Source organism: Aythya marila (assembly GCF_965140915.1).
Source record: "Aythya marila genome assembly, chromosome: 1".
Classification (NCBI taxonomy): domain Eukaryota; kingdom Metazoa; phylum Chordata; class Aves; order Anseriformes; family Anatidae; genus Aythya; species Aythya marila.
The window spans coordinates 153,797,046-153,812,371 of NC_139042.1; the positions used below are offsets into that span (position 1 = coordinate 153,797,046).

The 15,326-nt window shown below is 39.3% G+C and overlaps 1 protein-coding gene across 7 annotated transcripts in view; it reads left to right on the forward strand.

Annotated features, from left to right (window-relative positions):
• The window catches only part of TNRC6B (trinucleotide repeat containing adaptor 6B), a 127,259-nt gene that overhangs the window by 24,699 nt on the left and 87,234 nt on the right, over positions 1-15,326 (forward strand). The window lies entirely within an intron of this gene.

The following is a 15,326-nucleotide window of genomic DNA, read 5'->3' on the forward strand; positions in this document are numbered from 1 at the left end:
GATTATGCTTGATACTCTTTTTTCTTTTCAGAATGCAAGATACTCAGGGGTCTGGTAGGTATTTCCCCACTGTTCAGAATTTCTGTCCTATTGTTGTTAGAGGTAAGCTTGAATCAAGTATTCAGGGGTGTCAGGGTTATTTTGACAAAATTCTCCTTCTCTGAGGTAAGATGAACATCAGGATAGAGGGGTCTGCATACTGCAAGAATTATGGTGCCAGTCTTAAAATGTTTTTAAACGTTACATTTGGCGACTCAATGTCATACAGCAGGGACAGAAGGATAACCTACACTTTATTCCTTGTATACTGGCTTGGTTGTACTCTGAGATAATAAGACCAAGCCTTGAGCTGAGAAGATTTACTTCTGCTTTTGCAAAACAAAAGAACATGCTTTGTGACCTGCCCAGCTCTACACTTTAAAGATTAAATACATGTGTGCTTCAAGCTAACGTTACGTGAAATATGATCAGAAAATGTACTCCTTGCTGTCAGGCATCATGAGGAGTGGGTGGTCTTGCTTGACTCCAGTTGGCCTGGCAGTATTGCTGAAAAAGTTGAACTTCACACTTACCTTTGCTCTTGAAAATGGATCTTCAAGAAATTCATTTCTTCTTGAAATGAATGACAGAAATCCAGTAGCAACTTCTTGGCAAGTAAGCTTAAAGAAGGTCATTGGTGGGCTCAGCCCTAACTTTTTTTCTGAACGTTTGTTTTCCCCACTGTATTAATGTATGCATTTTAAATTCATTTTGCAGTTCATTTATACTACTCAGGCTGTTTCTAATGGTACAGTGATTGATACTTTATTAGTTGAGTTGTGCTGTTCTCCTTTTCAATTTTGCACATCTGCAAAGCTTCTACGGCTTTTTTTGGCGGTGTATCCTTTTTCCAGCAAAGAGTGGGTTCCTTCCACACCACCCTCACTGTAGGCCTGTTTTGGAGAACCCTACTGTGTTGGTAGCTTTGTTGCCTGTTTTATTTATTTTTTTGGTCTAAACTGGCTCCATTGTTTGATCTCACAGTTTCTTCCTTGTTGTCAGACTGTCAGAAAACACGCTTTCTGTTAGCATGACATCAACGTGGTGAAGACAGCAGGCAGCTGTCAATAGCACCCGTCTGATTCCAATAATCAGATAATATTGGTGCCACAGAGAGGGAGGAGAACGTGTACAAATGCGAGCTTTTTGTAATGTGATTAGTTTTTGAGAAAGTAGTTATTTTTGGCAGACGTAGGAGCTACATTTGACAGGGAATATTGGGTCTGTTTTATCCATGTGATCTGCAGGTAAATATCATACAGCAGTGTATCTTTCACTTTATAAAAAGTGGTGTGGGGGAGTCTGTTTTTCCTTTTTTCAGGATCTTCCCCCCCCGCCACCACCACCCTCTTTTCACTTTTTTAATACAAAGTTTTTGCATAGAACCCAACAACCTCTAATGCTCTTTTAGATTATGATTTTTTTTCTAATTATGTTTTATGGTAGTTGATTTGCCATGTTTGATTACTGAGCTTTTTCCATTAACAGCATCGGTACTCTGAAGATGTCAACAAGCTCTGAGCTTCTTGTTTGTGGCTGATTTTCTTTTCAGCTGCTTTCATCCATCTGTTAAGGATTTTTGCACAGGCAACACTTCAACTTTGTTTCTCAGTTGTTCCTTTACTGTAAAATATTGCAGGAGGAAGCTAAAAGTTTATGCCTGATTTGGAATATTTTTAGATTTCTTTCAGTATTGGTCAGGGTTTTGAGCTTAAGTTGCAAACGTCTTTTTCAAAAAATGTGATTGAAATTTTCATGTCAAATGGTGTAAAATTTCTCCTCTCCCACCCTTGAGGTTCCTCATCTTTCAAACCAAAAGCCTGTGAATTTTCAGGGAAGAAGGAATGTTGGCCCACGTAATAGATAAAAAGGTATTTATAAATTCATTTGTGACGTTTTTACTTGGTGTTGTATATGAGAGAGGAAGAAAATAGTTAATTCTGCCCATTTGATCCTTCATATGATGAAAATCTAGGTACTCAAAGCTTTGCTGAAAAACGTGACTCCACAGTGTCCACAATAACATGTTTCACTCCTGATAGGTGCACGAAAATGGGAAAGAAACATTTTGCGCTGGATGCATATTGTTATTTCAAGTTTTCATCAGTATTTATAAAAAATACATAGGAGCAATTATTGAACTGAATAGCAGTCTAGAAATGAGGCTACATCTCAATACTCTGTGTGGCTGTTAATCATTGTTTTATTTCAAGTTGCCCACCTGTTCATATCTGTCAGAGTGAATCTTCCCCTTGCCTTATTGCCTGCCTGTTCTCATTTTTCTTGCCTCTCGGTGTCTAATTGTGAGCCAGCATTTTCCTTCTGTCTAAATCACTTCAGTACCCTGGTGGTGGTGGCTCTGCTTGTTCTATCCAGAGGCAATCACACAGAGGTGATGAAAAGGTTAAAAAGTACACAGTACTTACTCAAGAATTTAAGCTATTAAGACTAAGGAAATTTAAGCTTGCCAGAATAGCGTTTGTATTTGATCTGATAAATTACGTGTTTTGATATTTATAAACAGAAGCTTAACATTCAGAAGGAAGTGTTGTTAGGAGGAAGAAATGTCAGCTGGGAGGAGGTACCTGTTAATAAATAAATAAATAAATAAATAAATGTTTCACTAGCTGTGTTTATGAGTAGGCTGTGCTCCGTTTTTGATAGTCGTTGCTACTTGATGTAGACAACAGTGCAAAAGTTAGGCTGGTGTCTTTGCTTGGGATTTACAGTTAACATAGTAAGAAGAAAATCCTATTTGGGTAGTTAAACTTAACATTATGTCCAAAACCTCAACGCCTGTATATCTGGGCCCTTATAGTACTACTGTTGAGTGATACAGAAATGAGTTTCTATTCAGACGGCACTAAATAATTTAAAACATTCAGGCTGAAGGCCTATACAGTGATGAAATGAGCAGAATGCTTTGTCACTGTAATTAAAAAAAGCTGTTTCTGTTTTCCAGGGTAGTAGTGCCCTCTGATATATGGTGCTTCAAGGCTTGACGGTTTCTCTTGCAGAATGAATCCCTGCTACTCTTGAAAATTTTGGCTTATTACAGAGGTGTACTTTCAATCTACAGGAGGTGTACTCTTGAGTTGTAGGAGTCTAAAGTCTTTGTATAAAATATCTCATAAAGTCTTCTGGGAGTAGAGAGGTGTTCTGCCTAGCAAGCACATACCTTGAGCTTCTCCAGAAGGGCAGCAGTTTTAGAACAGTTCTGAGCACAAAGATAGTTTTTCACAAAAGAAACTAATGTTCTTTTCTTCATGCCCTGCTAGCTTCATCTTTCTAGCCTGAAAATGTTAAAAACTTCTTAGTAAAGCAATTTCAAAACCAAAATCTTTGCATAGTGTGGATTTAAAAATAAAAATGTATTAATCTCTCAATGAAGCGTGGACTAGGTTTAAATCTCAGGTTAATAAAGTTCTCTTTTCGTTTAATGACTTATTCCTAAAACTTGTAAAAATGTTCCAACAGATTCCTCTTGTTTTAAAGAGAAATTAACATAATCCGTTAAGGGGAGTATGACTTTGTTTTTCGCTTTTTCTCTTGAACTTTTAGTGCTGTGACCAACAAAAGAGCCTAATAACGCTTTTATAGGAAATACTACATAGGTGGACCTTTCTACAGCGGGGGGGAAGAACCTGCTTGTCAGTTTATAATTTTGATCCTTGAAATTTAAAGGCATTGTAGCAAAGACTTATCAATCACAATGCATTATCAGGGTCTGCTGGCATTACAGAACAGCAATTATAAACAAGGTAAAGTTGTTGAGGCATTTCCAAAGAAGAACATGTAATTAGACAGTGCTACTTGAGCTATTTTAGGAATGCCGTTCAGAGCTTGGATGCTTGGGCATTCTTAAAGGGATTCAGCAGGAAGTGCAAGATTTTGTCAGTTGGCTCTATTGTTTTCTACAAGGGCAAGATGGATTGCTCATTTGAAACCTATTTACCCATAGTGAAGACTAAGATTGCTAAAATATAGATACCAAGACTGGAAGATGACTCCTTCTATTTTCTTTCCTCCGTATACCCTGAAGTGCTATTAAGGTACAAAAAGGAAGGTTAATATGAGGAGATATTTTCTTTCTCTTGGCAAATACCATCACCTGCCAAACTGACTTTGGGATCCGTAAGGACTGCTGCTAGACAATCCTTTGATGCAGCCTTTTCATATGTAGGGTTCATGTGGAGGATATGTAATGGCCTGAAAAGTCACTGCAGTGAACAGGTGCAAATCTGATATCTAGACGAAAAGGTACTTCAGTCTTGAATAAAATTCAGTTTAAACTCACCTTTTCCTTTATTCTAAAGGTTCTTTCTTTTTCGTAAATGTTTTTTTCAATAAAGTTTGCTTGGCTAATACCATCTCTTCAGCTGAATACAGCAGATTGTAATACTTCGCAAAACAGACAAAAAAGATTAAAAAATGCTTTAAAAAGGAAAGGAAAAAAGGCAGTTGTGCATTTGAGAGCTATCCTGGTATAGTCCCTCTATGATTTTTGGGGCAGAGATGGGCAGGGCCATTGCTTTGTAGCTTTGCTTGTCTCTTTCATGTAGGTGTGCTATTGGCACCCAATTTGAGGGCTGGCCACCACCTTTTCAGAATACTGCCCTTTGATCTCTTTCCCTTCAGTATTGGCTTTACAACGGCGTTGACAGTGGTTGTAGTCCCTGTCAATGTGGCATGTTAGAGAGCCTTTCTAATCAGCCACTTAAAACTCATAGGATGGCTCTGGTGGGAAGGGACCTTAAAGACCATCTAATTCCAACCCACTGCCATGGGCAGGGCCTCATCTATTCTGGCCTTGAACACTCCAGGGATAGAGCATCCACAGCCTCTCTGGGCAACCTGTGCTGATGCCTCACCGCCCTCTGAGCAAAGAATTTTCTCCTAACTTCTAACCTAAATCCCCCCTCTTTAAGTTTAAAACCATTCCTCCTTGTCCTGTCATTATCCAGGTGAGCAAAGTGTTGCTCCTCATCTTTTTTGTAAGTTCCCTTCAAGTACCGAAAGGTTGCAATGAATTCCTCCTGGAGCCTTCTCTTCTCCAGGCGGAACATCCCCAGCTCTCTCAGCCTTTCTTCGTAGGAGAGGTGCTCCAGTCCCTCAATCACCTTTGTGGCCCTCCTCTGGACCCACTCTACCAGCCCCACATTCTTCTTGTGCTGGGGGCCCCAGACCTGGATGCAGTGCTCCAGGTGGGGCCTCACAAGGGCAGAGCAGAAGGAGACGATCCCTTCCCTTGACCTGCTGGCCACCCCTCTGGTGATGCAGCCCAGGATGCAGGTGGCCTTTGGGGCTGCAAGTGTGTGCTGCTGACTCATGTCAAGCTTTTCATCCACCAAAACCCCCAAGTCCTTCTCGGCAGGGCTGCTCTCAATGAGTTCTTCTCCCAGTCTGTACTCCTGTCTGGGATTGCCCTGACCCAGGTGCAGCACCTTGCACTTGGACTTGTTGAACCTCGTTAGGTTCCCGCGGTCCCACTTCTCCAGCTTGTCCAGGTCCCTTTGGATGGCACCCCTTCCTTCTGGGTGTCAACAGCACCACTCAGCTTGGTGTCACCTGCAAACCTGCTGCGGGTGCACTCAATCCCACTGTCTGTGTTGTTTATAAAGATATTCAACAGTACTGGTCCCAGGACAGACCCCCGAGGTACGTCACTCCTCACTGGCTTCCACCTGGACGTGGAGCCATTGACCACCACTGTGGGTGCGGCCTTCAAGCCAACTCCTTACCTACCGAATGGTCTACCCATCAAATCCATCCCTCTCCAATTTGGAGACCAGGATGTCATGTGGCACCATGTCAAAGGCCTTGCAGAAGTCCAGGTAGATGGTGTTGGTTGGTCTTCCTCTGTCAGCTGATGCAGTCACTCCATCACAGAAAGCCACCAGGTGGTGTCCCTGGCACGATTAACCCTTGATGAAGCTATGTTGGCTGTCCCAGATCAGCTCTTTGTCTTGCACTGATGTTTTCAATTTTATTGTCTTCTGGCAAGCTGAGGGGAATAGGTGTTTGGGAAGAAACCTGAGCCACAGACAGTAAAGCTTTTCCTGACCCTTGGAATATCTGTACCGTTTGTAGTCTTGGGTTGATTCATTAGAAAGCGAAAAACTGAGTGGTCTTGCTGACCTCATCTATTTGCAAGATCCTAAATGAGCAATTTCATTTTCAATGGGTGAACTAGATGGTTATAAATTTATTTCAGTTCCTCGAACTATTTTTTCCGCTCTCATTGCCTGTGGAAGAAATGGAGATGTGGTTTGTGGAGAAGGCCTTTCTTTTCTTCTTGCAACTAAAAATAGATGCGATGGTCTTCATCGTTACAGTAGACTGGAGAGTGTGTGGACAGCTGAAGGCACGTGTACTCTGCAAAGGCATTGTGCAATGTCAGTTCCCCTGAGGGTAAAAGCAACATTAAAAGCATGTCAACATTTCCTGTCACTGGTTTTAAGCCAACTCGCTCAGACATTTGGATGGTAGACAGGACAGTGTATTATGAAGAAGGGAGAATGTGATAGCTGTCTAAAGATGCAGTAAGCCTAGGTGGAATTAGATTTCTAAGAAATTTTATAGAAGTACTCCTATCAATAAAATCACATCGATAGGTTTCAGCAGATACAGAGCTTCCGTGTGTGATTCCTACCCAAATAGCTCTGTTAACATTTGAGTTGTTTGAGGGCGAGTTTGTAATGTATGGAAACAAGAAAAGCCCGGGTTCTTCCTCGGGCATGATGCAGATGCTGCAGTGGTTTGGTGGTCTGTCAGATATCCCACCAATTGGAATAACCTCAAGAAATTAGGAGAAATTATGTAAAAGCCAGCCATCAACATTGTCAGTGGCTCTTGGGGCTGACTGACTTCAGCACATCTTTGCCTGGGTTATGTCACTTTGGGTCAGTCCTAACAAACAGCAGAAAGCAGTGTTTGTGGCACAGTGAAGGTGATTTGATGCATGGTGCAAAATTTAGTTCTCAGTAACTGTGATTATCATCTGCTTTCTCAAGCCATTAAAAATTCTTTGTGCCAGTTGTCCTTTTGTGGTAAGGTGCCATCTAGCTTCCCAAATCTAAGGTGGGAAAAAGCAGTTAACTTGTTTTCTTTCTTCTCTGTCAGGGTGGTTAACAATGTGCATATTAAAATATCAGCCACTTACAGATGTCAGTTTAAACTGCTATAACTTGTTCATGTGTGTCGGCACCATAAATAGTAAATTAACTATAAACTGAGTCGCCTAAATACAGTCATCAGGGTGCCTACAGGTGGCTGTTCAGAGTAGTGGGGAAGAGTGAATTGTTCAAGGGCCTTGAGGTCAGATTTTTCCCTCTACGTTTTTGTGAAGTATGAAAGATTTTTTCCTGAGTTGCAGCAGTTAGCTAGAATTCATGCCATGTGAAATGCAGATAGTCTTTATATGAGGAATAATACAGATTGTTAAATAAAATAATACAGATAATTAAATAAAAAATAGATAATACAGATAGTTAAATAAAATTCGTGAATTATTTGTGTCTTACTAAATCCAGATTTTTCTGGGATCCATGTTACATATGTACAGAAACATAGAGGGATAGAGTCCCCTATCAGCTGTGGCACAGGATACGGACAGCACTTTTGCTTATATTCAGAAAATTAAGCATTTTGAGCCCGAGATCGTTGAATTTATTATTCAGAGCTTCTAAGTTGAAGATTTCAGAAGTCATTCTGTCATACCACAACTTGGGTGGCATAAAGAAACCTCTTTGGTGGCTGAAGGTATTACCTTCAGTATCTCTTGCTGCAAACAGTTGGGTAGTTTAGATGTAGAGCTTAGGGATATGGTTTAGTGGGGACTGCTAGCGTTAGGTCAGAGGTTGGACTCGATGATCTTGAGGTCTCTTCCAACCTAGAAATTCTGTGATTCTGTAGCTCAGAGTGCCTCCAGACCAAGATTCAGGTGAATTACTGTTTATATTCATGAGTTGTAGTTTTTCAAATACTTTGCAGCTAAGTAATGTTTTTATTTAATTAAAAAAGAATTATTTAATCTTGTCTGTACAGTAGGAAATGTTGCTGGGCTTCTGATCTTTTTAGCATTTCCAGTGTGTGTGACTCTTGTCGTTATATTCATAAAGCTGTTTGTTTTAAGCTTAGCAGGGAATTCTTGTTAAGCTGCTGGGTATTTCAGAGAATATTAGATAATAAAAGCATCTCAAAAGTTAACGTAGAAAATAGGACAGAGTTTATTTCTGGAAGTACAGATGATTAGTTGGAGTTGGTGGTAGAAGAAACATCCCTAGTCTTGTAACCGCTACTGCAGATTTGGTGCTTAAGTGAAACATAAATTACATATTCTGAGTTACATAACTTTGCTATTCTTAAAGATTTAGTGAGCTGCTGTTGATAATCTGTCCTGTTGCTCTGTAAGGGTGATACATGCTTAATATATGTTACCATGTTGGCATTTATAGTTATTGTAAAATTTCCCTGAGTCAGGAATTAAAGTACCATTAGGCTGCAGATACCAAACACAGGTGTTAGGTTAGTGATTTTTAAAAAGTAATTATAGGAATGTTAAGTGTGTTAGTCTTCAAAAGAATATCCTGTGCCTTGCAGGGAGTGCTGAATGTGATTGTTATTTATCAGTAAAATTACAATAGTAAGTTTTCACTTCTCTTTTTACTAACAGGAAAACCAGTTAAGGCTGCGTGATGGTAATAACATTGAAAGGCTCAATCTAGATGCTAATGAGAAACTTCAAGAAAATAGTGAGTAGGCTAGGAGATAGTTGACATCTTGTGTCAGTATTTTGTTGAATAATGGGACTGTGTTTTGCCATTAAAAAAAAAAAAGTGTGTGGTAGAAATAGGTTCAAGTAAAAATTGAGTAACATCGCAAAGCTGAGCAATACCGCAAAAACCTCAGAGGGTCCAAAAATTCAGGTAACTTTTCCCGGGTATCTTGTCGCTAAGATTTTCCTGTACATAGTTCAGGAAAATGCTTTGCTTTCTCACTTTAGGAAAAGGAAGGTCAGGGGCTGTGTTTTTTTTTTTTTTTTTTTTTTTTTCTTAACTTTTATACAGTGATTCAGACTTTGAGTGTTTTCATCTGTGTGCCGAAATTAAGGTTTAATCTCGAATGTGTATTTTGGGACTAATTGCTGCTATTCTTTGCACAGTTTGAGATGCTAGCTAGCTCAACAACAATGCATCCTTAAAGGAAAATATTAAAGTGTTTGCAGCTAAATTGCACGGATTTTAATAAAGGAAGGTAAATTTAAAGGTTAATTAAACACATTTATATCTGTTGGTAACGAGTAACCTTCACTGAGTTTGTCTAAATGCTTACATGAAGCCAGGCAGAGAGGTGACTCAGCTCTGCTTTCACTTGTAGTAGTGATTACGTTTCTGTTACACCTGGGATTGTCTCTGTTTGATATTTCCGACAAGTTCTTCTAACTGCTCAGCATTTGTAGAGCTTCCTCAATTGCTAGCTGCCGTGACTGGTGACTAATTGCTTGGATTTTAACGAAGTATTAGCGAGACAAAAGAAAAGCTGATGGCCTACTTATGGTTGCTCTGTTGCAGCTGATGAGTGGGAAGGCGCTCTGGTCTAAAAGTAAGTAGTTGTGATGAAGCACCAAATGCATCATTCTTAAACTGGACCTGCCGTAGGCTGTGTTGAAATTAACAGTTAAATTTAAGCATGGGAAGTAAATTGCCACGATCTGCAGACAGCAGCTTTTGACCTTGGTCCTCAGTTAAGGATGTCTAGTTACATGCTAGATAAGGTTTTCTGTTCATCCACTGGAGATGCTAATAAATGAACATTCTTACGAGACTTCATATCCTATTCACTCAGGTGGCTGGCTGGTCTTTTTATTAATAATCATTTTTTAAAAAAGTTATGAGAATGACCTATTGAATGACTGGAAAAAGGCTGTGATAACAGCTGTCTCGTGAAGCTGCATTAGTATGTTTTTATGGCTGGTGAAGGAAAAAAAGACAAAATACTGTTTAAAAATCTGTAGCTTTTCATAGCTAGTGTAGGATTTCTTACAAACGTTCACCTTTTTCGTGGGAAGGTATTTGGTTTCTGTTATGCTCGGTTCAGTTTTGGTGGGCTAGGGTGTTTAATGGAGGTGTTGAATCTTGCTAGGAACATGCTTTCTGAAATCAGCATTCAGAAAAGATGAGAGCTTTGCTGTAGAAATTTTCTGACCCTTCAAAATATGTCAAACTTGACTATCCAGGAACTCCAGATTAATCAAATCCCTTAGGGTTTCACTGAAAACCTTTCTAAAAAGCATTGTACGTAACTGATAACAGCTGCTGCACTGATTGGAGGGGGGGTGAGTACTAATTTTGTTATGTCCAAGATCCTTCTGGTATATCTCACTCTTCAGAAACTAAGTGTTCAGGTGTTTAATCATGAGTAGCTTTTACAAAAATTCCAATTGTTTTCTGTATTTAGAACACTCAATATATTTTGTCAAAATGTGGAAATTCAGATGCTTGGATTTTAAAGGGGGAAAAAAAAGCTTTGAAATAAAAATTAAGAAATTTAAAAAAAAAATTGACAATTTGCAGTTCCTTTTTTAATAGATGCGGGTTTTCTATTGGCTTCCCCCCTGCTGTTTAAGGGTCTATTTCTGGTTCCTGCTTCCAGCTGCCAGAATCTTGAAGCCTTTACCACCTCTTGCCAGGAGAAACAGGTGTGGAGCGCGCTTTCTCTGATTCTTGGGACCCATGGCTCCCCCTGCAGTCCTTTTAAGAGAAACTAACGTGCCTAAGACCCTCAGCTATTCAAGCTTTTCTTCTTTCCTTGGGAGAAATACACTAGATAGAAGAGTTTTGTCTTACCTTGAACCTTCCACGCTATTTCTACATATTAGGATAAGTTAATCTTCTGTCTGTTGTGTAAGTCAAGCGACTGAAGACTTTGAATACTCCTCTTCAGAATGCTTGTGGTTTACTGGATCTGATGTGGTTGCTGTGTATTGCTAAAACATAGTGAAGAGTCTGGACTCCTGCTGCCTTAAAAAGAAGGGGAAAAGACTGCTGGACATGATGTCGTGATGACAGATTGAAGAGAAGCTGTGAGACTTTTGGGGGGAAGAAATGTCCATAGGCATTTTGTAAGAGCTGTGGTTGGGGAGAAAAAAATATTTCAAGCTCATTTTGGCTGTTAAGTGCTGTTCTTCTTTTCACAGGTAGTCACTTAATCAAAAATTTAAATATCTTATTCTCATCCTTTCTGCAAGGGGGTGCTACTATTATCATTGGGGAAATAAGACCTAAAAAAAATGTATATACTTTTTAATTTCAAAAGTAAATCTAGTCAATAAATTACCTAGGCCCTAAGAATTAATTTAAAAAATATGTAAATAATGTCCATGGAATGTTCTTTGGTCAGTTTAATTTTGTTTTCAGAAGGCAGTTTGTCAGAGGCACCTCTTTAAATTAAGATGAACTATCCAGTAAAGCGCTTTAGACTTTCAAATGTCAGGGAAAGCTGAAAATGCATAATCTGACTTCCTAAGCTTATTGTGAAAATGCATACCACTGGTCATGAAATAATATTTACCATATCCAGACAAGTGAGAAAATTAGAGGCAGAGTTCTGCAAAACGAGGTTGTGCTGAATCAGACCTATGCAATAGCCTTGTAGAGAGAATCATCGAATGGTTTGGGTTGGAAGGGACCTTTAAAATCACCCAGTCCAGCCCTTTGCCGTGGGCAGGGACATCTTTCACTAGATCCAGTTGCTTAAAGCCCTGTCCCTTTGAGTTTGTAAACATGATCTTGTCAGAATCAGAAAAGCTTATGTTGCTTGTGTTTTGTAATCCTCTAGTAGACAAATAAATCATCATCTTTGTATAGATAGACATATAAAAGCATGCAGTCTACAAGGACTTGCAAAATTCAGTGTTGCAAGGTATGTTTGTACAACAAGTTAGTTGTCTGCTTACTAATTAGTATACTTTACAATTAATTGTGTATCTTAAGTTGCTTTTTGAGTAGCTTAGGTTTTATTTATGTTGTGGTCGTGAAGGAGGGACATGTTACAACATCGTCAGACTACTTCCTTGTGTATGCATCAGTCATATGTCTTGTGTTAAGGGAGATCTGAAGCCCAAATGCTGGGCTGTATTCATGTCAAATCTGTTCTCTGCCTCAGACCTTTCTTTATTCTGAGCTCTCATTCTTACAGCATTGTGTAAGGTTTCTAAGCCTGCAGTAGCTGCTTGCTACCCATAGGCAGTAATCTAAAAAAAGACATACTCTAGATCTGCTACAGTCATTGCTGAAGAGTAGTATGATAGAAATATGGAATAGTTTAATTTCTCTTTTTTGGGTGGTTTTATTTTTGGATTTTTTGTTTTGATTATTTAACTACTTTCTAAAGTAGTTTTTTTAGATTTTTCTTAGACCTTTCCATACTGGAGTGACAGTTCTTTCTGGGTTGGTAACTTGGTAGTGTTTTGTTTTCTTCTGTATATTACCTCTCAACATTAAACTGTCCTTGTATTTACAAGATCACCAGGAAATTCAGATTGGAAGGGACTTCAGGGGGGCTCTAGTTTAACCTCCTGATCAAAGCAGGGTCAGCTGTGAGGTCAGACCAGCTTACAAGGGATTTTATGTAATCTGGCCTTGAAAACCTTGAAACATGGGGACTGCAGAACTTCTCTGGAGAACCTCTTCCACTTTTTGACTTATGGTGAAGACAAGTCTTCTTATATCCAATCTAGACTTCTCTTGATCCAACTTGTGCATGTTCCCCCAGGCCCATGGCAGTGAGCCTGGTTCTTTGCTGATGTCCTTGTAGGTACAGGCAGGTTGCTGTTAGGTCCCCCCAAAGCTGTCCTGAAGCTGAGCAAGCTCAGCTTGTCCTCATGCAGCAAGTGCTGCAGCCCCTGAGCATCTTGCTGGTCTACTTCATGGATGTGTTTCTTGTGTTTTCTTGGGGGGCCCAAAACTAGGTGCATTATTCCAGATATGGTCTACTGAGCACTGAGCAGAGGGAATAATCAGTTCCTTCATCTACTGGCAAGGCTCTTACCAATAAAGCCTGGGACACTGTTGGCTTCTCCTGTCAGGGCATGCTGCTGGCTCATGAACCACTTGCCATCTGCCAAAGCCTTTTCCACAGAGCTGCTTCCTAGCCAGTCATTCCTCAGCCTGTGGTATTAGCTTAAAACTCAAGCAGAGTACACCGTGTTGGTCCTTCAAGCCATCGATGAAGATGTTTAATGGACAAGTTCTAGGACAGACCCGTGCAGCATCCCACGTTTTAACAGCATCCAGGTAGTGTGCAACCATTAACTATTACCCCGAGACTGACCACCCAGCTGTTTTTCTTACCAGTCCAGTTGCTCATTCTAGTTCCCTGACACTCAATTTCTTAAAGTTCCCATGTCTTGAGGCATTTCATTGTTATTTTTTTTTTCAGTGAAAATCTACCAATTAATCTTTATTTTGTGAATTCAACAGTTTCCATGTTCATGAGGACTTTCTTGCTCTGTGACTAATGTTCTTTGTGAACTTCTCTTGAGAAACTTTGCCATTGCCTTCCTCTAAGTGACAAGAAGCCTAGCTCTTTTCTTCTTCCTCTTCTTTATTTTTTATAATGTAGATTTTAGTTATTTCAGATAATTCTACATGCTGTCTGAAGTGAAGTAAACTGATTAACATTTTGGTAGATGGTAGAATTTTTTTTTTAGTTGCTTTGAAACAGATTGTGTCTAGACCTACGAGAATGTTATTTTTAACCCAGGGTATTTGTAGTTCTTGTTTGCTTACTTTTCCTCTTTATAATGGTAATTTTGATAGATGTGCATACTAGATAACAATGTTGCCTGAAGAGCTATGCCACTAGCATTTAAAATTTGTAGTAAAGCAACAGTTTTATTGACAATACTTTGGCAGTTGCCTTGTCTTGGTGATCTACTAGATGTTCCAGTTCTCATCCAGATTTCTTGTTTATGTTCTGATAAAATTCCCATTCCTTTCCAAATTTTTGTTGACTTTAAAGTCTTTCTAGCTTTAAACTCAATCTTTTACAATCTCCAGCTTCATTAAACTGAATTTCTATTTTATATGGGAATCTCGTTAGTTTAGCATTATACATGCTGTATGTAATTCTTCTTTACTCACAAACATTGTATCTTATGTTTTCTTCCTGGTACTAGCCACAAACCGTTCCTTTGCTTACCTTTCATGTGAATAGTGCTTGTCTCATATCAGCAAGAGGCTTTCCTCCACCCACCTAAACATAGAGCAAACAAGCTAAAATTCAGGTTGTATAGGAGTAACTCTTACACATTTACTCTCACTCAATAAAACCATGTTGTTTTATGATGTGGCCACAAATCTGTAGCTATTTTACCAGTTGTCCTAGTTTGTGTTTTTTCTTTTTTTTATCATCTACAACAATGCAATTAGTGGAATACCTTTCTCTTCTACCTGGCAATTTGAGTGCAGATGTTAGAGCTCCTGAGAAGCAGACATAGACAGATGTGCAAGCAGATTTCAGTGTGTTTGATATGGTGAGACTAAATGCGAGTTGTTCAGGGAATGGAAATGCAAATTTTTCTTTTGCTTTCAAACTTTTGCTTTTAAATAAAATACTGTTTTGACTCTGGATCCCATTGGGTACATGCTCACAAATGTGAAATTGCCTTATATGCTTACTTGATTGACTTTGTCTTCAAGGATGTCATTACCAGCTAACAGTGTCTCGGTTTCTCAGTACATTTGTGATTTTGCTTAGGGCTGTGTCCACGCAGGCAAATAACATAATTTCTGTTAGCCCTGTTAGATGTCAGTGTGCACATAATGTTTTTTTGTCAGTATTTTTGACATGTCAACAGGATCAAGGTAGCAATGAGTCAAGTTGCCTCTTCTTCAGGAAGGGACACAAGGGAAAGGCTGAGGTAGTGGTTGGCTGGTTTGTGTTGTGTAGGTTTTGTTTGGTTTTGTTTTCCTCCTTAACTGAATAACTAGAATATGTTATCCTTTCTGACTGAATAGTGTTCTCCTCTACTTTCCATTCCCAAATGTGATGTAGGGGGTCATGGATTTGTGTGTGACGATGATTTATTTGCTCTATTTGTTGTATGGCTTGTTGAACATCGCAGTGTGGCCTGATTGCTGACTTCATGTAAAGCAGAGCATTGCTAACCGTATGCCTGGATGTTTGTATAAAATACTAAGTGCATGTGTTGAATTTTTGTAGAAAAATAATATTCTGCTACCTTTGCAAAAACTTCTGGCTGAATGAAGTAATTAAATGAAGCG